General features: G+C 31.0%; 1 long non-coding RNA gene across 2 annotated transcripts in view; it reads left to right on the top strand.

Moving 5' to 3' along the window:
* Positions 1–25,996, top strand: part of LOC107445708 (uncharacterized) — a 102,247-nt gene extending 76,251 nt beyond the window's left edge. For both annotated transcript variants that reach the window (XR_015435321.1, XR_015435322.1), the window contains 5 exons: positions 2,673–2,794; positions 3,072–3,152; positions 12,396–12,463; positions 17,950–18,001; positions 24,187–25,996. This is a non-coding gene — a long non-coding RNA (uncharacterized LOC107445708). The remainder of the gene's footprint in view (positions 1–2,672; positions 2,795–3,071; positions 3,153–12,395; positions 12,464–17,949; positions 18,002–24,186) is intronic.
* Positions 25,997–26,840: the final 844 nt, after the last annotated feature.

Here is a 26,840-nt window from a genome sequence, read left to right as displayed (position 1 = left end):
ACTTTTGATGTAATGATCTTATTTTTACGTACAACGACTCTATCTAAACGGTTTGAGAGGGGAATTTATTTTTAAAATTTATTCGAATTCTCAGGAACTATTCGTAATATTTTGCTGCTTTTCGCTATTTTTTCAGTTGGTTATTTAAAATTAAATTCTTTAAAAAGATGTAAAAAGTTTGGAAAGCATTTATTTTAAAATTTTTTTTGTCTATTATGAAATAAAATAGTTAAAAATAATAAATACTTACTAAAAGCTATTTTTTGTATGGGTATTATCTTTTGATAAACGAATTTTATAATTGCGTTTAAAACTTTTCAATTCGCTTAAAAAGTTCACGCGATATGGCAAGCTACGCAAAAAAGTCTAAATAACATTAAAGTGTCCAAACTTTGGACAGCTCTCCTGACAAAACTATTGGAACCATATTCCCCAGATTGCGATTGAGACTACCACCTATATTTTGTGGATCCGAAATCCGAATCCCCCGAAAAAAAATTTGAGTCTATTCCGAGAAAGTACGATTTGTGCCTGCTTTCGTAGCTTTAAATATTGTTTGCATTAATTAATTAGCATATTAGTATTTACTCCCTCGAACCATTAAGATTGTGTACTAGAACAAGATCCAATCATCAGATAAAAAGTTATTCAAATTCGTTCGGATCTATTTTTCGCACTGTAAATTGATGAACCGTTTATTTTAATGGAAGGAAAGATATTTTCTTACTAATTTTTGATATACTACAATTGAAATAAAAAGGCAATTTTGAATTCATTTTTAAAATAAGAATACTAAACGCTTCACAAAATTGCACGTATTCGAAATTTTTTTTAATTTATCATTTTTTTAATAAATATGCGTCGTCGATAAAGTCATGAAAAGTTGAAATTGTTAACAGAAAAAATTCGAGAAAAACCCTTTAGAACAAACCGACTCATGTAAACATGAAAAAACATTGCGTAATTATTCCTCATTTTTAATAAGCCTATTTTTTTTCATACAAAAATATTTTGGACATGGTTGTAAATGAAACTCTCCAACAAAATTCGTCTCGTAAAAGTCGTGAAATAGTGACTATATTTCAAAAATAGTTCGTAGTCACTGCATTTAAAAAAATAATTGTAGTTAATTACATTTGTAATACAGTAGTCATAGTTGTATGTAGTTAACTACAAACAATAACAATGCAGTTTTTCAGACTACTGCCAACGCCTCAAAATAGTTCTGTCTGAACAAGTTTAAACCGATTTATGATCTGAAAAGAAAATTTTATTTAACCGCTTTATAATTTTGCGCTTAAAAATAAAATTTCTGGCCGATGCTTTCAACTGGTACGAACCAAAAGAATCAGGTACAGCCTTATTAATTAACCTCCTTATGTTAGAACGACAAAAAGTTTTAACTCATTTTTAAGCAAACAACCACGTGCTTATATTTTTAGTCAAAAATTAACCATTAGTAGAGAATCAGTTTGTTAAATATTTTTATCTCAAAAGCAAAAAAATTGTTGCGACCAAAACATTTTGTATCCAACTTCTGAGAAATTAATTATGATAATTCAGAATTTTGATTTGAAGAAACATTTAAAAATTATTGGTTTGTTAGCCCATCGAAGAAAATTGTTACCTTGCTTAATTTTTCGTAAAGTTTGCCTTCAGAAATAAGTAACATTTGTAAGGATTTTTAACGAATTTTTTAGCTATAAACAAGAGAGCATATATTTAATTTTATAACCGCCGTTGAGCAGTCGACCCAATTTTTGGGTTTACGACTATTAATGTTCAACTCCGTAGGCTTGTAATTTTGTAAAGAATCCAGAAGACAATAGAACTCCTGGGTCAAGTATTGGGAGAAATTTTGCCTTCGTGGAGGACTATTTGATGGAACTAACTCGCATTTACGTTACATGGAGAGGAAGACCACGAGAAGCATCTCGGCCTTTTCGTGCTCGCATGGAAGGCTGCGCAAGTCATGAGAGGAAGAGATGCATCATTGAAATTGAATCCGTCGCTAATTACTCCAATCCTGCGATTACTTTCGTATTTCTGAATATTGCTAAGAGATGGCGCTGCTAGTCCCGCTTTCTTCTCAATTTTCGCATTGAGATTTTCCGACTTGAAATCAAAATCATTTTGTACTTACTGCAATTCAGCTTTCATTAGTGTTACCGCTGCATGTCAAAATAGTTGAGATGTATTCGGAGAGTGAATCCGTGGGCAGTGAATTTTACCTAAGTTTAATAATTATTTCATGCAGATCATACACACTTTAAAGCAATAGAGTTAATAAATATGCTATCACATTGTATTTTTTTAAAAATAAAACTTCGGTTCATTGCAGGGAAAACTAGAGATCAGTGGTCGGGACGTCACACCAACAATACGTCATGCAAAAAACTGCTTTGCCTTTTTGAATTTAGGATAGAACATATATTAATTTTCAGCAATAAAATAAATGCTTTTTTTGGAGCGGAAATTCGAAAAATAAATCAGACAACCAGATGCATGCAGCGTGAGGGAAAGATAAACCGAAAAATAATGCTTATGTTTAATGATTTATAATCTATTTTTAACTATCAGTGTTTGTCTTAAAATGAATAAATAATTAAGCTAGGCAATCACAGTCCACCTGTTCCAAAACACATTAAAAATTTTAACCATCTCTTATGCAGCATTATGGAAAGAACTCCCCTCACCATTCGTCTAGAGCACTGACGCGGACGAATTTTAACTATTTCCAATAGGAGTATTGTGTCAATATTTAAGATAGATTTGGTGAAAGAAAGGGAATCAGGTAAGAAAAGCACCCTCTTGTGATAAACTATTTCTGCTATTTTCTAGTTTCCACAGCAGTAGACGGATTTAGACTGTCCTAAGGGGATTTTTTAAATTGATAAACTATAAGTAACTGTCACGTTTCTCCCTGTTCCCGTGATCTTTTGCACCTGTACACATTAGTTTTGTAAAATATAAGTGTCGTTAAGTTTTTAATAAATTTTTATTGAATTTTGTGATTTGAAATGCCGATTACCACATTTGTTCTCCTATAATTTTCATTGTATCTTTTACAGAACAAGTTGTGGCCTTTTTTTCCTGATACGGAAGAGTGATGACGTTGATAATTAGGTGTTTAATGATACACTATAATTCAGGTACGAATTTCATTCTCATGTTCCCTTAATTTTAAGATCACCTGTTCCGACCAAATATTTAATTCAATTTTCACTTTTCAATAAAGATTAATAAACAAATTTTAGTTTTTAGTCTAGTTCCAGTAATAATATTTATGCTTTTTTTAAAAAAACTCTTAGAGTCACTTAGTGTTGCTACTTGTTTCTTTAGCTGGCTTTTTTCTTCCTTCTCAAAACTGCGAATTTCCAAACACGGGTTGCATATTTTTTATTTATTTATTGCTCCAATAAATTTGAATTTTGATACAGACAAATCTTTTTCATTTTCATTAATTTAAGAAAAGCTTTTTTGTCCAAATAGTTATTCGGAAAAGAACCTCATTAAGAAAATTGCGTTACTTTTATGACCTTTTCTGACAAATCCTTCAGTGACCCCTTATAAACAGTGCAATTTTCTGGCAATTTATAAAATGCTTTAAATTGCAATAAAAATTATAGAAAATTGGTAACTTAAATTTGATCACCAAAAAGTTTCGTTTGCTTGACCGCTAAAAAACGTCCAACACAGGTTTTCGCTGATTTTTGACAAACCAACTGAAAGTTTGATTTTAATATCGAATTTAGAAAATCGGTATCCCAATAAATGTTTCGTTATCTCTCCACACAAGAAAGATATAATAATAACAATCATCAAAATAAATTTTAGCTAGTTTTTGGCAAAAAAAAAAAAAAAAAAAGAAATTTAAATTTCACCTCCAAATTTAAGCCAAGTTTACGTCATTGTTAATCCAAATTATATATTAATTTGCCCATTTGTCAAAAACGTTTTGGATTAAATAAATTTGTAACTTTATTTTGACTTAAAATAATTCATTTTTACTTCCAAATAGTAACCCATTGCTGGAAATTATTATTACTTATTAAATTGCCTAAACTTTTTTTATTCCATCGGCAAAATAATATTTCGCAACAAGAGCAAACTATAAAACTTTTTGTCCTTGAAATAACAATTTGAATTTTGCCGCCCATAGAAGTGTAAAGACTTTAAAATTTTGTCACTAAGACTAGTAGCCTGTATCTTGAAATCATTTATTCAAAAAACTATAGATGCACATCACAGACGTATAAAAATATTAGCAAAGACACAACATTTAAAGGAAACCGCCATCCATCTTTTTTTTTTTACTCTCGACTCCTCTCTCTTCAGGAAAAAAGAAGCCTAGAAGAAAGTTTTCTGCGATGTCTAGTGGCCAGTTTCTTACAGTAGTAAACCTTTATCCCACCAGAAATGGCGTCTTCAAACTGTTAATCCATAGTAAGCAGGGTAGCAACAAAAGTCTGCCTATTCTAAAAAAAACTCCATATCAAATCATACCATGTAATATACAGTGCGCCAAGAAAAAAGAAAAAAAAAAGTATGATCCTGAATAATTTTCGTTCTAATGACCAGCATAATTTTCACGTAAGTGTCAATCTTAATGGACTACTTTTCCTCATCTTCCCTGCTGCTCTTAACAAAATAAAGAAATACGTTTAGTTTCTAATCTTATTATTTTAATAAGTTTAATTGTTTCTAACTGTTTCAGGCTATTAAATGTAACGTCCAAACAGATTTCAATTCTGGGGTTAATTGTCACGTTTCAATTGATCATAAATGAAACATTAAAATTCTTGTCCCTTTTACGGTGAAATTAAAGAACAATTTCTATTTATGATTTCGATAAAAAGTACATTAAAATTATTTGCTGAACATATTAATTACAGGTATAAAATACTTTGTTATCTAAAAATCCCTTGATATATCTTATTTTAGTATTAACCCTTTGCTGTCGTATGTCTACTCTCAGCCACCAACGCTTTTTTACCGTTCCAGACATATGTCTGCTCTCAGCCACAACTAAGCTCTCTCTCACTGCTCTCAGCAAAGATGTTAGCCACAGCTTAATGGCCAACTACATATAATGCGGCACTGTAAAGAGTAAAGATTGTTCTGAATGTTTAAACAGAAAAATTAAAGGCCAAGCTTATTATTTTTGCGATATATGTTCTCGAAAACCAGGGCTTCATATTGGAGACTGCTTTGAAAGATATCTATATAGTAAGAACTATAAAATATAATTTATAATCAAAATTTAAACATATTATTGTGTTACATATATCTAAAGTTTAAAAAAGAATTAATAAATTTTCTTTTTCTTTCATAATCTTGCATATTACGTTCGTTCAACGAAAATAAATTCCGACCAGCATAACACCCATGTATAAATTTAATACGACCGCAAAGGGTTAAGGAAATTCTAAAGTTAGAAAAACAACAATTTCTTAAGATTATTTTAAAAATAGCATGATTTTGGAATCTTTTTACAATTTTCTATTTTTAGTGTTTGCTTTTTCACAAAATAAGGCATAATCGAGCATTTTCCTTCTAAAATTTTGTTTTTTATTGTTCTAAAGGTGAGTTTTTAACTTTAAGCAAATTTTTTCATCATTAACTTTTTTAAGGGAGCAATTTCTTAAAGTTAGCTGGCGAGAATAAGTTTGAACATCAAATTAAATTGGTTGAGCATAATTTTTCGTTCATTTAAAAAACAAAGCAATCTGTTATATGTTTTGGTGTGCACATACCTGCATTTACTTTCCATTACTCAAATAAATAAACAATAAAAAAGACAATAATTTATTTTCATTTTTTGAAAAACATAAGTTGGGGACCGGAAGGTAATGTCGTTTTGGCTCTTTAAATATTCGTTATTCTTAAAAACCAATTCATCTACTCATTTTCGATCCGGCATTGAAAGGTTGCTACTAACGAGGGTGAATACATCATTGATTAAAAGTAAAATCTTGATGACAAATATCAAATGCCCCGAAACGACATTACTTCACAGGTATCTCTAATAGTATGCCTAGTAAATAGTCAGCTGTTTAGCATAGAATAATTTTGATCAACAGAATATATTTTATTTCTCAACAAGATTTAATTCCCAGCTATCTAGCAATAATTCTAAATTTTCTTTTAATAAAAACTTGACAATAATTGAAAATGAATTTTACTTTAAAGAAAATCTAAATTAAAAAAATGTATAAAAATTCTCGGTATATTAATAAAACACTAATATACGTGGTAGCGTGAAGAAAAAGATTTTGAGAAATGTTTAAATTAATTAGATAATTGGCTAAATAGTTCTGCGAAACACGCGCGGTAAAAAATTTATTTTAAGATAAAGACGATGCATAAGATGAATTGTTCCAAATCTATGCATACGTATTATGTATACAAAATACAAAGTATTCGTGTTAAACATACGTATACAATGTATTATACATTATTGAAATTGCATCAATTATTGAAAAAAAAACAAAAAAATAAAATTAAAAAGGCTGATGAATAATCACATTCTATCATGAACATGCCTTTATAAAGCTCGACATTCATTGAATGAAACTTTGTTAATTTAATAAAATGTTTTACTTAAATTTCCTTACTAAATTACGAATAAAGTTGAGTTTCTCGTAAATTATCTACATTTAGATATTAATCACCCCCATTTAAATATTTATTCATTTTCGACAAATTATTTTTTTAAAAACAATTTTAATTTTTTTCGGCTTCTACTAAAAACAGTTGAAACTTCAGATTTTGATGTAGAAAAATACGTAGATTAAAATGTTATAAAAAAATTATACCTCACATTTCAAATTTTTTTTAATCCAGAATTAAATTTAATAAAAAATAGTAAATAATTATTAAATTATTTTTTTTATGAAATTATCTTTGGCTAAATGGGTTTTACAAGTGCGGGCGATTTTTTTTTGAATTGCTTAATTAGTTTTAAAAATATCACTAAAAATGCAAAAAGTAAAATAAACATTAAGGAGTTCGAACTTTGGAGCGATCTCCTAACCAAACTATGGGACCAAGTTTCCCAGACTGCGGCTACCACCTATATTTTGAAGGTTAAAAATCCAAATATGCAAAAAAAAATGTATCATTATTCAGAGAAAGTACATATTTTGCGTCCGATTTCGTAACTTTATTAATAGTTATCACTAAATAATTAGTATATTTGAGGTCACCCCAGGAACCATTAAGATTGACACTTAGTACGTGAAAAACGATCATCAGAACAAAAGTTGTTCAGCAGGGTGATATCTTTTTTTTTTTTTTTTTTTGCTCACTGTACCATGTAATTAAAATCAAGTTCTTACGTTATCTGGGTTTTTGGAAAATATTTTGTTTTCATTAAAGCCTGTATTTTATTTATTTTAGCAGATTTTATTTTAGTGGTTCAGGGGTCTGTCCAGACATTTTGTGAAAGGTCCGGTTTTCGTGAAATTGTGAAAAAATTACTCACATTCTTTCAACCAGGTTCCGCTTTTACGAATTTGTGCAAATAGTGTCCAGTTATTGCAAAAAACTTTTTCAATGAGTTTTTAAATTGTAGATAGATACAAGATTATGCTCGACACTGTGAAATTATAATAAAAAAGAATTAATTTTTCAAAAATAAACAGCAATTGCTGCTTCTAAATTAGAGATGCAACATACAGGGCTGATTGTGCTCCGGAAAAAATCCGTATTTCCGGATTTTTCGCTAACAGGGATCCGGAAGTTTCCGGAGATTGAAGGTCCAGACGTTTAAAAAAAATCATTGATCACAGAAATTTCCGGAAATCAAATTTTCAAAGGTGGAACTTAAAAACACAGTTTATTTTATTTGTTTGTAAGGGAGAGCCAGAGAGATACTTTATAAGCATGTACTCATGATTAATATTCATTTTTTATCAGTAAATAGTTGTTATAATCATAAACTCAAGAAAAAAAGACAAATTTGTAAATTTTAATTACTTCTCCAGGTCATCATAGGTATGTGTAAATGGTATAGGTATGTGTAAAATTGTAAATATATTTTAGTTAAACTAAGAAATATTGAGAAAAAGGAAAAATAAACTTTTTAAATTTTTTTCAATTTAAACCTTTTTTTAACTCAAGAAATTTTCCGGAATTTTGACTTGGGCTCACAATCACCCTTGAACATACAAATATTTGGTATTTAACCTATACTGCTGAAAGCAGAATATTCATTTCCGACTAATAATTGAAGAATCGTCAGCTGGAGACAAAACTTAATTCGTTTAATCCATCTTTCTTGTTTTCTGCCCTGGGAAGGGTCTATTCGATTAACAAAACAATAATGAAGATAAACAAATTTGTGAAGGGTTCGATTAAAAGAGAAATCATTTTGTGAAGAGTCCTTTTTTAAGTTAAAATATTTTGTGAAGGGTCCGTTAACGGACCCAAATTTCTTCTAAACAGATCCCTGTGGTTTGAACAGAAAGCTCACCAGCTTTGTTTTATCTGGCTCAAATCCGGCAACCCTGTACGTTAGCTCACTTGCTAAAATGTAGTTATGACTGAAATTGGTTTTACAAATTTAACGATCTAATAAACCTACCGTTAAAAAAAGCAGTAACAAGTGTTAACTAATCTTTTATTTAGAATTTTAGAAAGATAAGTAGAACCGCAACACAGTCGAGGGGGTTATACAGAGATTATAAGTTAAAATATGCAACAAATATTTGATGTAACAGCATAAATAGTAAGATGAAGTAAATCTTAGAATTTTAGAAAACACAATATTTAATTTTTATTCAAAATGTTAGCTGCTCGTAGAAATTTCGTTTCTCTACTTTAGTCCTTCAAAAGTTTTCATTCGGAAATTCAATAAAAAGATAATACAAAGATATGTTTAAAACAAAAAGTTGAACGAATATTAGCCCACTCGAAATGATAATCCATTAAAATTGATAAACCATTGCTTGATAGCTCGCTCCTCTGATAGCCCATTCACCATGAAACAGAAGCTTATTAAAAGAAATCGTTAGCCCCTTAACGTTTTTTCTGGCCAAGATGTCATGAAAATATGACGGTGACAAATATTTATCGGATTTTAAACCGCATGTTTAAATTTTTGCATCGAAGTTTAAGCCCATTGCAGGAAACAGCTTGCGTTAGTTTAGGGATAGGTGTAAATTCGCCTTTTCATTTTAACCACTAAAATCATTTGCAAGAAAATGAATTTCGCAATAAAAAATGAATCAAGTTCATTACCAAAGTTTAAAAAAGTGAGCATCGTATTTAAAAATTAGCTCATTGTAAGAAATTATTAGCCCTACATTATTTAGCCCTACATATTAGACCACCAAAAATTTTCTTTCCAATAAAAAGTTATTTCAGAAACAATCTCTAGATATTTTTTGATCATTAAACGAGAAAATTGAATTTTTCTATCGAACTTAAGCCAATTAGTAAAATTTTATCCCATGAAAAAGTTTCGTATGCTAAACAGCAAAAAAAAAATATAAATAAATTTTAAAAAAATGTAGCTAACGCAAATTTTAATAAGTTTTTGACAGAGAACTTCAAAAGAATGAATTTTACCTCCAAATTTAAATTTATAATTGGATATCATTAGCAAAACAAATATTTTGTTCGAAAATAAGAATTACGGCGGAAATAAGAGTTTTGTTAAGTTTTAAAAATTCTGATATTTTGGAAGTAAAATTTAAACTTTTACCAGCAATAATTAGTGTATATGAGGATATCGTAAGCTTATAACAACAGCGAACTTTTCATTAGCCAACTAGCTTAAATTTTTTTACCACGATAAGGAAAGATCCCCCGATGTCTCTCAGTGGGTCTTTGGGAAGAACTGAGATTCAACCTTCTTTTAGCCTTCAGATAGATTTCAATGAGATCGGCTACTACATCACACCATCATGCCATTGCGCAGTGGGCCAGCATCCAAGGTTTCGTGGCCAAAATTAGTATTTCGATAAACTTTGTTTCAAATTTTTTTTTTTTGGGGGGGGGGTTATTTAGGGGTTTTTATGTGCAGGTAAATTGAATTCATAATTAAAATTTTGAAATACACTGAAAATACCCCCCCCCCCCCAAAAAAAATGGCGACTGAAATATGGCGAGCAAAAATAAAAATAATAATATAGTATGTTTAAATTTATTTTTTATTTTTGTTTTTTGGTATATTTAGTTCACCTGTGCAATACGGGCCAAATGGGCAGGTTTTTTCGAAAGAAGAAACATCAAAGAAGACAAAAAAAAAAAAAAAAAAAATAGTTCCAAAAAGTTCTACGAGATAATTAGCTAAGTTTCGAAAGTCATTCAAACATTGTAAAATGTTAAATGATAAGATACAAACTATAAGTTTGTCAAGAGTATTAACTAATCCAACAAATTGAAAAGTTGTACTATAATTTCAGACTAATTATTCTGATAAAAATGTAACAGTAAGGTGAAATTCCCATATACGTTTCTGAAATAAAAATTTAAAAAAAAATTTTAACATATTTTTCATTACATTGTACTCTCGTCGGTTCAAAAAGTAAATTATAATGTTTGGAATGATAATGATAAATAATGTTTTAATTAAATTATAATGTTTTAATTATGAATACTTAATTTGGGCTATATTAAAACTGCCTACACTTATTTTAGTTGAAAATTTAATTTTTAACTTTTGGCCAAAGATGATAGTCTTCTGGCCCACTGTACATTGGTCCATGAAATAATTAACCATTAACCTCCATTACCCCCCTCAGTCTATAACAGTTTAGGCTATACCAGGAATGCTTGCTTTTAACCTGCTTGCATGTATTTTGAAGCCATAACAACTTTCATAGCTGATTAAGCTTATTTTTGGACCGAATTTACGAATTTTGTTTGGAACTGTTAGCACGTGTGAAATTAATCTTATATTGATCCGCCAAATACTTTCGCCAGCCCAGCCATTAAAAAAAAGAGCCTCAACAACAAGTTTAAACTGATTTTTGGTCAGGAAAGAATAGTTTTGATCTTTGTCTCGTCTCAATACGTTTACCAATTCATAGATAGCGTCGAACAGCCAATCCACTTCTGAGTTCATGACTCTCAATGTCCATATCCATAGCCTTGTAATTTTGAAACCATCTCAGAAGACAGGGAAACTCCTGGATCAAGTATTGGAATAAAACTAGCTTTCGTGAAGGATTTTTTGAAGAAACTAATCAGAAGTGGAAAACAAGGTAAGGAAAAGCGCGAAACATGGAGAGAAAAACCACGAAAGCCTCTCCCATTAAGTCCGACTGCAAGGGAGTTCGAACTCATTATCCATCTGCCATCGAGGGTATTTTTCGTCGCCAGTGTTGTCTGTGAGAGCCAGGAGTAGAATTATTTAAGACCAGCCTCCTCTGGGATTTCAACCTAGGGCACCCCTTTAGGACGAGAAGCCCTCTGTCTCCCGCGACTCTTATTGTCTAAATAAATAATCCTACCCATTGTAAGTACCAAAAAAAAAAATGTTTTGAAAATTGTTCCACTCGCAATTTCAAAATCTGCGAACAAACGTAATCCATATTAATCGTTAACTTACGTTCTCCCTCAAAATATTTTCGTTAGCTCCTCGCTCACCCTAAAATTGTGGCCAAAATAAGTTCTACCGAATTTTTGACTTAAATACCACAAGTTTTAATTTTATCACCAAGCTTCAGGCTATTGTGTGAAATAGTTTTTCCACGTGTCAAAAAATAGAGTATGACTAAAACCAGTTTTAACTTTTTAACAATAACTTAAAGTTTAAATTTTGTCTCCTATCGTAGACCTGTTGTAGAAAAGTTTATCCTGCGATAGACAACCTTTTGAAAAGAAAATTATCATTATGGCTACTTTTTCCTAATTTTTTATAGATATTCACTACATTTAAAAACAATTACAATTGTTAAAACAGAAACTGTAGTCTAACTAATTTATTAGCTGAGCTCACTTGCTATTTTCGTTTGCCAAACCGTCAAAAAAGAAATCGAATAGAAACGTTAAACTTTTGTAGAAAATCGTTAACCAACTAAATTTTTTGTAAGCCTATCAGACAAAAATGTATTGAGAATTTTATCCATCTCTTTTGAGTTTCCTGTGATTGAGTTGATTTCCGAACTTGTGTGCTTTAAAGTACTTATTATATATGTTGCGTACGCAGTGCAGCGCCATCTGTAGTAAAGTAGACTCCCTTCAAACGCTCACTCTCGAAACGGCAACGGGGAGACAGCTCTGGAAGATGTTCTAGCTATAATTATTTATTTTGTATTGTCTTTAAGTGTTTTCTTAATACTAAAAGCTTTAAATGTAACCCCGTCCTTAACATATATTGTAATGCTTATTATATACTATATACTATTATATTTGATTTCTAATTGTTTTCATTTCAATTTTAGGTTTATTTTTTGTAAGAGAGAAGAGAAAGCCTGTAATGGAAACTATTTGCTACTAAGTTCAATAAGAGGTAACTATACCTACTATTTTAACAAAAAATAGCTAAAAAGTTACAATTAACAGAAAAAAGAAAACTTTAAAAGAAAGATTAATTTAAGGAAATTATTATTGCCAAACTAGTAAGTTGCGTCATAATATATAAACAAATTTGTATAAAATATCAGATTTTAAGAAAATCATATGAAATGGCTGAAAAGCAAAGGATAAATTGATAAAAAAATGCACGGAAACAAATTTGTATTAAAAGCGTCGTGAATCAAAAAGTGATAATTCAGAAAAGTGATAATTTGCGTCGAAATATCATATATCAGAATCTTATATTAAAAGAAAACCAAAACAGAAATAAACAATGTAAACGACGTCGATTTATTAGTGAATGCATCAGAATGTGCTTACTTTGTAATTCGAATTTCAACGTCTTAATCTCTTACAAAAAATATCGGATTGTGAAAAACTAAAGAGGAAATGATTAAAAAACGACATGGATTCACGATAGAATAGTCGCTAAATTAAGCTTGTTAGAATGTGATTATTTTACAATTCGGAATTCGAGTATCGTAATAGGTTGAAAATAGTGGAGTGTCAAAAACCATGGTTGAAAAAAAAAGAGATTGAAACAACGTAGTTTTACGATCGAAACTTAATTTCGCACGTCAAAATATGGTGCACAATTTCGTCCGTTACAAATGGCATTCTTAAGGCCATATCACACATAGCGAAAATTCGTTCAATTACTCCAGGCGTCCAAGACTCCATGTGTTCAACAACCACCTGAAACAGTTGAACTATGGTTGCCATACGGTTGAAAAGAGTTGACCATTGGTAAACGAGTGATTTCTTTCTTTTTGGGCGATTTAGCACTTTTTACATAGACGGATAAAATTTTTCATCGAAAGACTCAGCTCGTGTGTTAGTTAAATTTAATTTAATCGACGGCAATGGATCCTTCCTTAGCAATTTCAAGCTTGATCATTTACAGTTTGATAAAGAAAAAAAACAGATAAGAGAAGGACACTTTGGAGTAAAGCATGGCGCTTACGAGGACAGATATTAGGCTGTTATGAAAATTAATTGAGAGAACTGTTTGTATTCATTTGTGAAATCTTAGACATAAAAGTTAAAAATATATAATTAGTTTTAATATTGGAAAAGTAAATTAGGAAAAAAAATCACCATTTTGTTATAAATATATTCGTTGCATGCTGTATTAATTTCACTTATTATCATAAATTAAACACATAAGTCGCAGTGGATTTTTATCTTTAGTTAATAAAAATATTTTAAAATTATTTTTTACCTTTAGTCATATGCTTATTTTAAATCATTCAAATAAATTATCTTTAAGTTTTTCATATATTTAATAACAGAATATAGCTTTTTGCAATTTATATTTACTATGTATATTTTACAACGGAGAAAACAAAATTTAATATAAAAGTAAAAATAAACAGTAAGAACAAAATTTAGGAGTTTGATAATTTTTTGCACCAAATTAATGCAATAACAATTATTTTTTTAATGTTGACTTTAAATTTTTGAAAAATTATTAAAATAGTTTTTTAAGAGTTCGATAAGTATTATTATATGGGTCATTCTCACGAAAACTGTCATTTTTCAGTTCATAAAATCCCGAAAAAGTAAAGTGAATAAAAAGCTCTGAAACTTTTTATATTAATAGAAATATGTAATGGCATTATAAAGAAAGTATATATCCTATAAAATATACTTAATATTTAAATTAATTAATTTTTTAATTAATTTATAATTAATTAATTTATAATAATTAATAATTAATTTAATAAATAAATTAATTTATTAATTTATTTTTCAAATTAATTAATAAGTAAATGAATTATTTTCGCTATTTAAAAAGTGAGGGAATGACACTAATAGTGAGGGAATGATATTTTATTTTAATACATGCTTTTATCTAAGTTACATCTACCTAAAGTTTGAAAATGATAACATACTAAGTATATCTAATATTTATTATAATTTACTCTTATATATTTAATAGTTTTTACAGGTTTGGGAAATAAAATTGGCTGGCATAATTGAAACAAAAAAAAAAATTCTTCGAAAAAAGAAAGTAAAAAAAAAAAATTCTTCGAAAAAAAAATTCATCTTGAATCATTCCCTCACTTTATACACTAGTGAGGGAATGACGAATTCAATAAAATTTAAAAATAACAGTTAGGCCTAATTAATTTCTGAAGTCAATCACATACAATTATATTCATACAAGAAAGCATCATATAATTATCCACTTTCTCGATGAAGTTGTATTTTATTTTACTCTAAAAAATGAAGTGAGGGAATGACAAATGTAAAAAATTTTACCTGGTTTGATTCATTCAAATTTATTCCACAGCAAAGCTTCTTTAAGTTGAAGATGGAAACATACTGCAATTTTGTTCTATGATGCCAGTTGTTAACTTCTGAAGTTTTTATTAAAATATTTTTATTCTAAGAAGATTGCAGGTGATAAGAACATTGTTGTGAGGGAATGACGCGAAACACTGGGGACAAAGTTTAAAATAGTGCTGTGTTAATATTTTTATCAGAAATTAAATTTAAAATTGATTTTCTGAATTCTATATTTCAGTATTCTGAAATAAAAAACACGAATTTGTAAAAAAAAAAAATTTATTTCAGAAACAATTTTTTTCTTTTTTTAAATCAGCAGTGGGGACAAGTGAGGGAATGACATATTGGTATATTTTAATTACCTAAAATAAATAAAAAATAAGAATTGATAATTTTATTTTTATTCTTTTGTTAGCTTGCATTCTGAAGGACACTTTCCCTGAATTTTCTTTTTTCGTAAGCTGTAAAACAAACATAAAATATACTGGGGACATAAAAATGACTGTTTTTGTGAGAATGACCCATAGATATGTTTAGTGAAATACTCTAGTTTGAAAAAAATTTTGCTATTTATAGAAAATTAAAAGTTTATGTGAAACTGAATTTTTAAAAAAAAGAAAGCTATTAAACGGCACTATTTTGTTAAAGGTTCAACATGAATAAACACAAACTATTTAAAAATTAGGAAAAACAAGAACTGATAAAAGTGAACAATTTATTCCAAAAGAAATGTAAAAGCAGTTTCGATTGATTTTTTATGAGCTCTTAAATGATGTTTCCTGTGGTGGCTGGATGTTACATTCCAAATGTTCTCTTTTTTCTTCAAGAGTTCAATAAATGTGCTCTCCATTTCGATACTCAATTTAAAAGTTTCCCCAACGGGCGCTTGTTCAAAATTTTGACTCATCTTTGCTGCAATACAAGTAAAAAAATTTATTAAGAAAGGTGAAGCAAGTGTATTTAAGGCAACAGACAATAAGGAACAGTCATTAAAAATAAAATAATACCAACCAATTAATTCTGTCAGCATATTGTTAAGGTATGAGTAAGTTGTTTACAATCAGTAAAAACTGAAATAAATTTTTAATGGTCTTCCATGTTTTTATAATAAGATTAATAGAAAGTGAAATTAAAATTATGTATAATTACTAGGAGTATCAGTTACTTGTCCCATTTTTTCGAATATTTAACTGTAAGAAAAAGACTTCATTTTTAGATAAATAATTTTAACTTTATCTTTAATTTCAAAAAATAAATTAATCTAATAAATTATGAAAAAAGCAGATATAAAAAGTACCTACATATTAGTATATTTAAAGCTAAACGTGTGTTAATATTTTTTTATTAAAAATATTACCTTGAAGAACCTGTTAAGTGCTTTAACGGGTAAAAAAATATTTTCAACTTCCTTCATAATTTATTCAAAACCTGCTTATTAATAATATAAAGCATGCAACTGCATTTGAAAAATTGATCCTTACAGACTATGTTATTTAAATTTCTATCTAATATAATTTCATTAAATATTACTTTTTGAAAAAACCCGCTTAAAGTTTTTAATAGTAATATAAAATTACAGATTCAAGTTTCTTCAACTTCACAAATATTAAAAACTTAATCATATAAAGCATGCAAATCTATTTGACAAACTTATGCTACAGAATAAGTTACATAAAATTAAATGTGAATCAATAAGTTTTAATAAAAACATTTTTTTTTAATAAAACCCAATTAGCGTCCCAAGTAGGTCTTTTCAAGGTGGGCCCACTTGTCGAACCCTGATAGAAAGTGCAAAGTAATTGGAAAAAAAACAAATTTTTATCCCGCGAATCCTGACAAATATACAATTTAAAAATAAAATAATACAAAGAAATTAATTCTGTCAGCTTATTGTTTAGGCATGAGTAAGTTTTCAGAAAAGTTTACTTTTTACAACGCAATTTTTTCCTTTGTAAAAAAACATTCAAAATCACTGAATTCAGTAATAACTCTAGAATAATTGCCAGTATAATCTTATCGGAACTATAGAAAGAGCAAAGTAATTGAAAAAAAAAACTACATTTTAATTCGGCGAATACTAACAAATATACAGTTACGTACAAAAAAGATTAAATGCAAATCATAAAGTTTGTTTATCATTTAAAGTAATGTCAAAATATAAAACAAAACTACTTTTATGTACTTGCAAAATTTAATGCAACTTGAAAAAGAACTGCGTGCAACTTGAAAAAGAACCCCTTTCGCATAGTTGTTGATTCAGTCGTTGAAATATTCTTGCAACATGGACATGTTGTAAAACGGTATCCGTGCAATCTTTGGAACTTCCCTTGCATTGTCGTACGTAGTTCCGTGCATGCAATGCATCTTTTCCTGATTTGAGTAACGCATCCATCTGATCGGAGATCTACAGAGCAAATGAAAACAGTTACTGTAAAGAGCCTTTTTATGGCGGTCGCTGGGAGGCACCCTCTAGCGACTTGCGTAAGGACCATGGATTGTATGGTGATTTATGCTTACTAACATATGTACCATGCGTTTTTGGAACTGTAGAAGAGCACATGATCGGGATTAAAGAGTATGTAGGGCGGAACTTTCTTATACCAAATTCAAACAGCGCTTTGCAAACTTATCCAATAATGAACCCAATAAACTGTTTATTATATGTATATTTTTTAACTAGTGTCTTACTTTTATTATTCAAGGCAACAATTATATGCAGGGAGTGTCACAATTTCATTCAGTGCTTCGAAGATTTATAACAAACAAAATACTATCAATACCTCTGCAAATTTTACTTTCACTTGATAAAGGAACATTTTTTTTCTCTCCAAAAATGTTCAATATGAGAATCTTTGGTGATGCGGCAGAATTAAAATTCTTGCACACACTCGGTGCAAGATATCACGATCAATGGTGGCGGATGTGGTCCATGTTCGTAATTCTATAAAATCAATATAAAATCTTTGATGTAACTCCATAAAAAATATCTCAGGGATTTAAATTTGGAGATCAAACCAACTTTATTTCCAATTCCGGGCGGAATTGTGACACACCCTTCAATTCTGATTACATTATTTAGACTGCTTTTTTGCAGTTATGGTTCTACTAAAGTAACTATTTTTCTGATAGGGAAGAGTTGTGGCTTTAAATTAGCTGTATAATGACGTACACTATATGTCAGGTAAGAATATCCTTCTCATGATTTATCACTTTTGTAACACACATGTCTACACATGTTTTTACCAAAAATTAAGTTTTCAAACTTTCACTTCTCAGTAAAGTTTCAGGCCCCGCAAGTGGACTGATCATTCAGCAGATCACCGTAGTCAGGCATCACTGGCTGTGGTCAGTGTGCGGGTGGGTGACCACTTGGATCCCTCTGCATAGGGACCCGAGGGTGTGCGGTATGGGTACTCGTTAAACTGTTCTACCGTGAAGTGCTTGACTTCGCGCGCAGGTCGTTGGGTTGCCATCCCCTCTACAGAGGATCAAAATTCTGATGGTCGGATCATCCTCAGGGATGCTTCTTAGACCCGTCGCCAATAGCCCATTGTGCAGCTCTAGTGCGGCGTAAATGAACTATAATAACAACACTAAAGTTTCTGAAACAACTTCACCAGTTCATCATTTTAGTTGCAGTAGAAATACTTTTATGCTTTTTTTCAAAAAGTATCACTCCTTTTTGTTAATATTACTACCAATTTCTTTTGTTGGCTTTTTTTTCTCAAAACTGCGCATTTCAACTGAAATGAGACTTCTTTAAAGCTATTTCCGCAATAAAATTTAATTTTGATGAACAGTGCATAAAAGAAGAAAAACAAATCAGCCTGAATAGTTTTAATCTCATGATTGGATCTTCAAGTATTCGGTTTAGATCTTAATGGTTCGAGGGTTAAATAAGCTAATTAATTAGCGCAGACGATATATAAAGTTACAAAATCAGACAAAAAAACGTACTTTCTCTGAATAAACGTACTTTTTCTGACCCTCAAAATGTAAGAAATAGCAGCAATCTGTAAAATATGGTTCCCAAAGTTTGGACCCTTTTATGTTAATTTTACCTTTTGCGTATTTCCCAATATCTAGAGAACTTTTTAAGCGAATTGAAAATATTTTGTGCATAATTATAAAATATATTTATCCGAAGATAATTCCATGCAAAAAATGACTTTTAATAACTGTTTATCATGTTTTATTTTCTTTAATGATTAGGGAAAAAAATTTAATAGTATGGTATTCTAATTTCTACGTCACTTCAAAGAATATCACTTTACTTTGATAAAACCAATTAAAGGAAGGAACGTTTTTTTTAAAAAATAAATAAATAAAAAGCAACACCTATATGCAAATGAGTTATGAGATGATAGCTAAGCTCTTCTCGCACACCTTGCCACGCAGTAGTCTGTGACATCTTATAGCAGTAGTGCTATGATCGCATTTATGTAGTGGTACCTCATTTGCTCGCCTAGGAACCATTATCCTCATAGAACAATCCCTGACGTCTGTAAGCTACTAGAACATAGTTGCAGATCAGGTTCACCCATTCATGGCAACAGTTTTTCCTGCGGGGGATGGTGTTTACCAACTGGATAATACACCATCTCATAAGGGTCGAAACGTCGAGGAACATTGCAGTGACTTTCAAGTCATGTCTTGGCCCCCAAATTCACCTGACCTTAATCCAATAGAGCATTTGTGGTCCTACTTGGAAAACCAAATTCGTGTTGCCACGCTACCCCCTCGCAATGTGAGGGAATTGCAGGACCAGTTGGTGAGCGCTTAATACCAGATACTTCAGACTACCTATCAGCACCTTCTGGAATCTATGCCACGGCGGGTGCTAGCAGTTTTGAGAGCTAAAGGTGGTCCTACATGTTATTAGCAGTGTGGTCATAATGTAATGGTTCTTCGGTGTATATTGCAAAATATAAAATTTGAACGAAATGGGTGGAATACTTCCTGAGAAGTAGAATTCCATTTCCAAAGAACTATTCAGGGAAGAAGGCTAACTTCCATAGACATAATGCAAACCGCTTTCCCAAAAGTGGGCACGAGACCTGTGTATAAAAGAAAAGGCAGCATTTAGGGGCACAGCCGGTGAAGATCTTCTTGAAACAGATTTGAGCCTGGTTCTTCCAACCATTGCTGAGACTGGGATTAAAAGGAACGTTCTCGATTCGCTTTAAAAGTTCGCGAGATACAACGAAATACGCAAAGAGTAAAATTAACATATACGGGTCCAAACTTTCGACCGCAAAGAATTTGAATTAAGCGAAAAGGATTTATGTTTATTCATAAAGTGTACGTTTTTGTGTCCGATTCCGTAACTTAAAATATCGTTTACATGCATATTTTTGGTCTGGCCCTCAAACCATTGAGTCTAATACATCGAGATTTATTTATAGTTATTACTTACATATCTCGCGTTCCTTACCAATAATAACGTTGAAAAACTTTATACCGATGACTGTTTTAATTTTCACCAATTCTGCGAGGGATAATTGCGAATCGAAAGGTGAAAGAAGATAAAGGTTTTTGAAATGTTCATCAGTGAGCAATGGTATGTGTTTTTAATGATGTTTATCAGCAATGGGTAAGTAACAAATATTCATAAACAGAAATTACAAGGAAAATATTCATAATAAATTTTTAAAAAAAACTTCTCATTTCTTGATATTATTCAACGTTGTCTATAGCGTGCTGAATAAAAATATAAAACTGAGCAAAAAGTTGCCAAATATGAAACACTACTGTTATGACTGAATAGGCAAATTTATTTTCTTCTTGAAAATGTTAAGCCTAATTTCTTTTCGTGATAATTTTATTTTTGTTTCTCATATTATTCAAATTATGGCAAAATGGGTATAATCATTGAAAAACAATTCTGAAAAAAGTAAAGTCGATACTGATTCCGTCATTGTCAGGCATGCTAAAAAGTGGTTTGCTCCAGTACAAGCAGCCAATCAGAGTTGTATAAAAACAGATTTTGGTAGCTTTCACGCGCAATACAATGCCAAGGGGAACTCTTTTTAACGTGAGGCAAACGTGATAGAATTTTAGGTTTTAAAGAAATTGGCTTGAGTGATTCTCAAGTTGACAGAAAAATAGGAAGGGTCTAAGGCTACAATGAATAGTTACCTCAGAAATCCTGAAAGCCGTAAACAGCGTACTGGATGGGTAAGAAAAACCAAACTGGAAGCTTTGCCTGCCACGGAAAGATTTCATCTGCACAATAAATAATGAAATGAAATTACCACGCAGCAGCCGCTCGGTTAGAAATTTTTTAAGTAATAATCCGTTCATTCAATTTAAAAATATTAAAAAAAAAAACTCCGTTTGTTAAATGACACAAAAATGTTCGTTTAGTATTTACAAAGAAAACACCGTACGAATCGGAGTGATGTGGACGTTTAATTTGGATGAATTAGATGGCTGACGAAAATTATATTTATACGAACCAAAATGAATTCCATTATGTATCAGGATATATTGGGATATAATTTATTTCCTGTTGCTCCTCTTATAACATCCGAAGACAGAGCCTTATAACAAGACAATGCCGTACTTCATATTCAACTAAAAACTGGATGAAAGCAAATGAGACTAAATCCCTTACCATTTTTTTTTAAATGCAAAAAAATCTATATATTGTTTATTTCAGTAATAAATGCAAGGAACTAAAACAAAACATAGTACAAAAGTTTTAAGTTGAATTTTTTTTTAATGTTTAAAACACATTTAATCTACCATCAGTTTACTATCCTCAGTTATCTCGGACAAATGAAAAAACTTAAATATTAGTCTTTGAAGGGACAACACAAAGTGATACTTTCTATGTAAATTCACCAACCATCGTATGTACAATCGCACAAAAGATGTGTGCAGTTCCACACTCCAACAGCAAAACTTCCAACAAAACTTGTCAAACTTCCAAACCAATCACAGTAGATTATGGTTTTCTTGACGGGATAAAATAAAACGACAAATTCTACTACTCCCGAGTTTTCTCGGGATAGTCAATATTTGCAATATATACGTGCCCGAGTTAACTCGGGATGATCAGGGAAGCGGTTTAGTGGCCATCACGTAGCCCAGATCTGAATCCGGTAGAAAATCTTTGGACGATATTAGTAAGACACTTTTACAGATATGATCGACAATTCAAGAACAACTCGGATTCGATTTATGCTATCAAGATGTTTGGAAAAAAATATTGATACCAAAATTTTACGAAAGCTATCTGGGTCCATGAATGTGAGATTGGAAAATGAAATCGAATACAAAAGGATCTCGCGTTGGTTACTGATCTAACAATTGTACCGACTTTATACTTCTGACCAATTTACTTTGTTGAAATCTTAAAATGACAAAGTAATATGTAATGAATTTTGCTATTAATTTAATTTTGCTTTAGATTTCTTATATATCATAATCTTTGACTACATTATAAAATAAAAGGATAGAAGTACTACATTATACGTACTACTTTATAAATACTACTTTATTCATACGTTTTATCATTTTCATCAGTGACTTTATACTCAGAATTACTAAGCAAGCAATTTGTCTCACGTATTGTCCAGCCCTGCATAACCCATCAAAATATTTCTGTCTTCATTTTCGTCCATCATTCTAGACAGCTAAAATATTTTAAAATTACAAGTTTCACTTAATTTTTGAACTAGAAACCAAGGATCTGGATTTTACCTCCAAACGTTTGTAAGAACAAATCTTTAATCAAAATGAGAAAAACGGTTAAAACAGCGTTTTATTAGCTTTTAAAAAACTGACAATTTTAAAACTGATATCGTAAGCCCATGTTTTCCTCTAAAAAAATTGTTAGGCGACAAGATTTAATTTTTTTCTCTTGGACACGATAAAGAAAAAGCCACTATGACCCAGGGGTAACGGCACTAAGCTGTGTTTGGGGAGAACCGGGGTTCGATCCCCAAAGTCTTCAGGTCCACCAGCTTCAAATCCATTTGTACCAGCTCGTCTTCAAAGTAAAGGCGGTCAATGCATGATGCTCTCATGATTATTTCCCTAGAACCTATTATGCTGTTGAGGGAATGCTTGTTTTTAACCTGCTTATAAGTAATTTTTGGCTAAAACATCTTATCAGCTTAAGTTAACTTTTGAACCAAATTAACGAATTTTGCTCGGAACTGTTAGTTGGTGTGAAATTTATCTAAATTTCGTTAGCCCACCCTTCAAAAATACTTGCCTCATTCTATATTATGACCGGCGTCAAATAGCGTTTGAGCTCTTGGATAAATGAAACCCTCGTGGAAAACGTTTTGAAGGAACTCACCTGCATTTGTGTTACAGAGTGAGAAAAAACTCCCACGGTTAACTGCTTTAAAACGTAGCCCTCGTTCACTCGCAAAAAAGTATTGTTAGATAATCAACTAAGCAAAAGTTAAGGCAAAAATAAGTTTAACTAATTTTTGACCTGGATAACAGAAGCTAGAATTTTACCTCCAAGCGTTAGTCCGTTGCAGGAAATGATTATTCCTCTAGCCAAAAGATAAATAAAAATATATTGAGACTAAAGGAAATTTAAATTTTAATAAAAATTAAAAGCTTAAATCTTTCCTCCTAACATTCGCCCTACTGTAGAAGTTTTTTACCTACAATAGGCAACCTGACCCCAAAAATAATATTCAAAATAAATTTTTCTTAATTTTTAATAAATCTAAGCAATTTTCAAACAGTTTCAGATATTTAATCCGATTTGTTAGTCTAATAAAAAAAAATGTTTGCTCGCTTTGCCATTTCCTTAGCTGGATCGCTGAAAAAAGTTACGACCAAAACATAACTTCGAGAATTTTTAACTATAAAACCAAAAGTATGAATTTCACCGCCATTTGTTGACCCATTCTGGGAAATTAAAAACCCATCAAAAATGTTAGTTAGCAAACCCTCTAAAACATTTCGTGATTAGGACAAAGGTTAGCCCATTTTTGACCTACAAACTGAAATTTTTAATTTGGTTCAAGCATTAATGTATAGTACGATACCGTTAGCACATATGCAAGAATGAATTTTGTCTTGAAACGTTTTAGTTGATATGATCTAGTAATCACTATTTTGCCTCAAAATGTCATCCCCTCAACCAACAACTTTTATTACTTTAACCTTAAATAAAACGCAATGGATAAAACAAGTCTTGACAATAAAACCACAAGTTTTAATTTAGCCTTCAAATGATGGAGAGAATAGTTTGAACAACAAAGTCAGTCGTTGCTCATTTTCAGATATTACAGTAAGTTGTTGGAGAGAAATGTTGTTTTGACAGTAGTTATGATTTTTATAATTGTAATAGCATGCTATGAAAAGACATTAAAAATGTACTTCTTGTTTCAGGATCTGTAGATACATGTGAATACGACGAATTGCAAACATTATATGTAGCCGCTTCGTAAACTGGCTAATGCAGTTTGTGCTGCAGATCATCAAATTGCGGAGACAATTGTGGTGGGGTGCCTTTTCATAGATGAAGGTTGACATGGTTGATAACTACTATCCCCACATTGGTGACCCGGACGTGATGTGAAAATGCCTACCTTGATAGAAACTCCCACTTTGATATGAACACCCCTATCTTGACAGAAACTCCCACCTCGAATTGAACACGCCTACTTTAATGGATGGTCCACATTGAACATCTGACTTGCAACTTGTGACTGCGGCATTTTTCACCTCTTCACGCTATTGCTACTCAGTCTCAATTACACACACAACGTCGGCCTGTATACACTCGACTGCTAATAGCAGCAACCATGACCGTGAATTTAATACAGCTTTCCCGGCTTCTCACAAAACAGCAATGAGTGAAGTATTGGTATGCGTTCATCAAATTCTATCAGATATAATTCTGGTGGGGGAATACTCTAGCGTATCCACCACTACAAAAATACAATTCTAATTCACTAGTATATAAGACTTGTTAACTCGATTCTATGATGGGGTACCTTTTTCATAGAAGACGGTTGACAATGTCCCATACCCACCTCCTCATTTTCATAGACCCCGACGTGGGGAGAGATTCATTGGAGGCAAACTTGACTGAAAGTATAAACATTTTGAAAATTACATCTTGTGCAATTTTTTCTAGAATTTCCGTCCAGTTTTGTAAGTATTTGATTCAACAATTGCCGTCCATCAGAATATAAGTGTCAGTAAGTTCAGAATGGAGGGCGAAACTCAAAACCTCTCTGGTAACAAGATTTGAGCTAACATTCGAACAGTTGTCTGTGTTGCGAAACCTGCGATGAAAATTCAAACCAACCTCTAATTTAGCGTAGACACAGTTGCCAAATCTACCGGAGTGCAATCTACTACTATCAGTGAAAAATACAAGGTCCTGAGACAAGGTGTATGGTTCAGACTTAAGGTCTTTCTGATACAATGAATCATCCTTAATTGCCAAATATCACTACAGTGAAAGTAAATGGAAAACTAGCATATATATGTTTCATTCGCCTACCAAGTCTCCTTATTTACTAATTCTAGACTCAACACCGAGAGAATATTAAATTTAATCTGATCCGACAAAAATTGAGGGTATATCAGTTGAACGAATGACTAGAAAAGCAGCTATTAATACTTTTTTACCTCTGAACTATACAGATTAATCACAGAAGGGCAGAGCAGGTGGAGACTGGTAACCTCAAAAATTTGACAGTGCTGCAGAGGGTTCGAGACTAGAAAGACGTAAAATAATCGCAGAGAAACATTGAGGGAGATCGCAAGCGGAGTTGAAAGGGCACCATCAGTGAAATCTTTACGTCAGATGTTTTACAGGGAGAGATGAAAGTTTCCTGGTGAAACCTTGTACCCCTCATATCTTCATCATCATCGCCAAGGATATAGAAGAAAAGAACGAATTAGTAGAAAGACTCATGAAAGTGAGAACAAATGGAGAAGATAGGACAATGTAGAACCTTGTCAAGACATCTTCTAAAACATACTTTTAGAAAAAAAAATTTTGCAGTCTAATATAGTGTATATTTTTAATGCGATACAAAAAAACATGCTGTATATGTGTTTAACATTAATCATATATGATTGCTCAAAATATTCTTAAGTATATGGATTCAACTGATCTTATATTTATATAGTATTTAATACGAATATGGCTAAGCCAGTGATGTAATTAAATAACTATTTCGTGTGTGTGTCATATTTACAACCTAAGAATAACATTTTAGCTGAGCAGACGATTGATCAAGTTAGACATATTTAGTTGAGTTAGTTTCTAGTGCAAAATTTAATTCGGATAAAATTTGAAAAATATCTTCGCTAAAAAAAGATGGTAGCTTAAGGAGGAAGATATACAGTTTCAGAAATCTTATGTTGAAAACTTAAAAATTTCAACTTTATTCCATAAATTCTCAATTTTTAAGGTAAATAGAAAATACAAAGTAAATAAATTATTCAATCGCATGCTGAATTTTCTCTCAGCAAATAAATTTAATATTTCAAATAAAATTAATAATTGAGTATAGGGATTGACTGCCGTACTCTGAAAACTGCAGCTCGTTCAGCCAGGTTACTTTCTGTTGAAATCTATTTTTTAGACAGAATTGTAAAAGTAAGCTGCAACTAAATAAGTTTACAAATTCTGTAACAATTTCATATGCTAAAAACAAATAAGTTCAAATTTATAATTATAAGAAAATTAATTACCCCGTTATCTCATTTATATATGCAGCACCGAAACCAAAATTTAACTCGCGGACTGTCAAAGCAATTGAGTTCCTCAATATTGATTATGCTAGTAGGTACCGATATAAATATTAAGGTTTCAAGTATTGAGAAAATGAGGGTATAGATGAGTGATATTGGAGTACACAAACATAACTCGATTATAAAAACTCATCAATGTTTAACGGGCTCGAGAACCATTCTTGATAAAGAAAAAATTTTAAAAAAAAGTGAGTTCAGAAAATAATTTAATGATAATAGATTAAAGTACAGAATCAAATTAGTAAGTACGAGTCTGGTAATGTAAAATG

This window comes from Parasteatoda tepidariorum, chromosome 7, assembly GCF_982258835.1.
Source record: "Parasteatoda tepidariorum strain Cologne lab strain chromosome 7, Ptep-v5.0, whole genome shotgun sequence".
Lineage (NCBI taxonomy): Eukaryota > Metazoa > Arthropoda > Arachnida > Araneae > Theridiidae > Parasteatoda > Parasteatoda tepidariorum.
The sequence above is the reverse complement of the archived record's forward strand: the minus strand, read 5'-3'. Positions and strand labels throughout refer to the sequence as shown.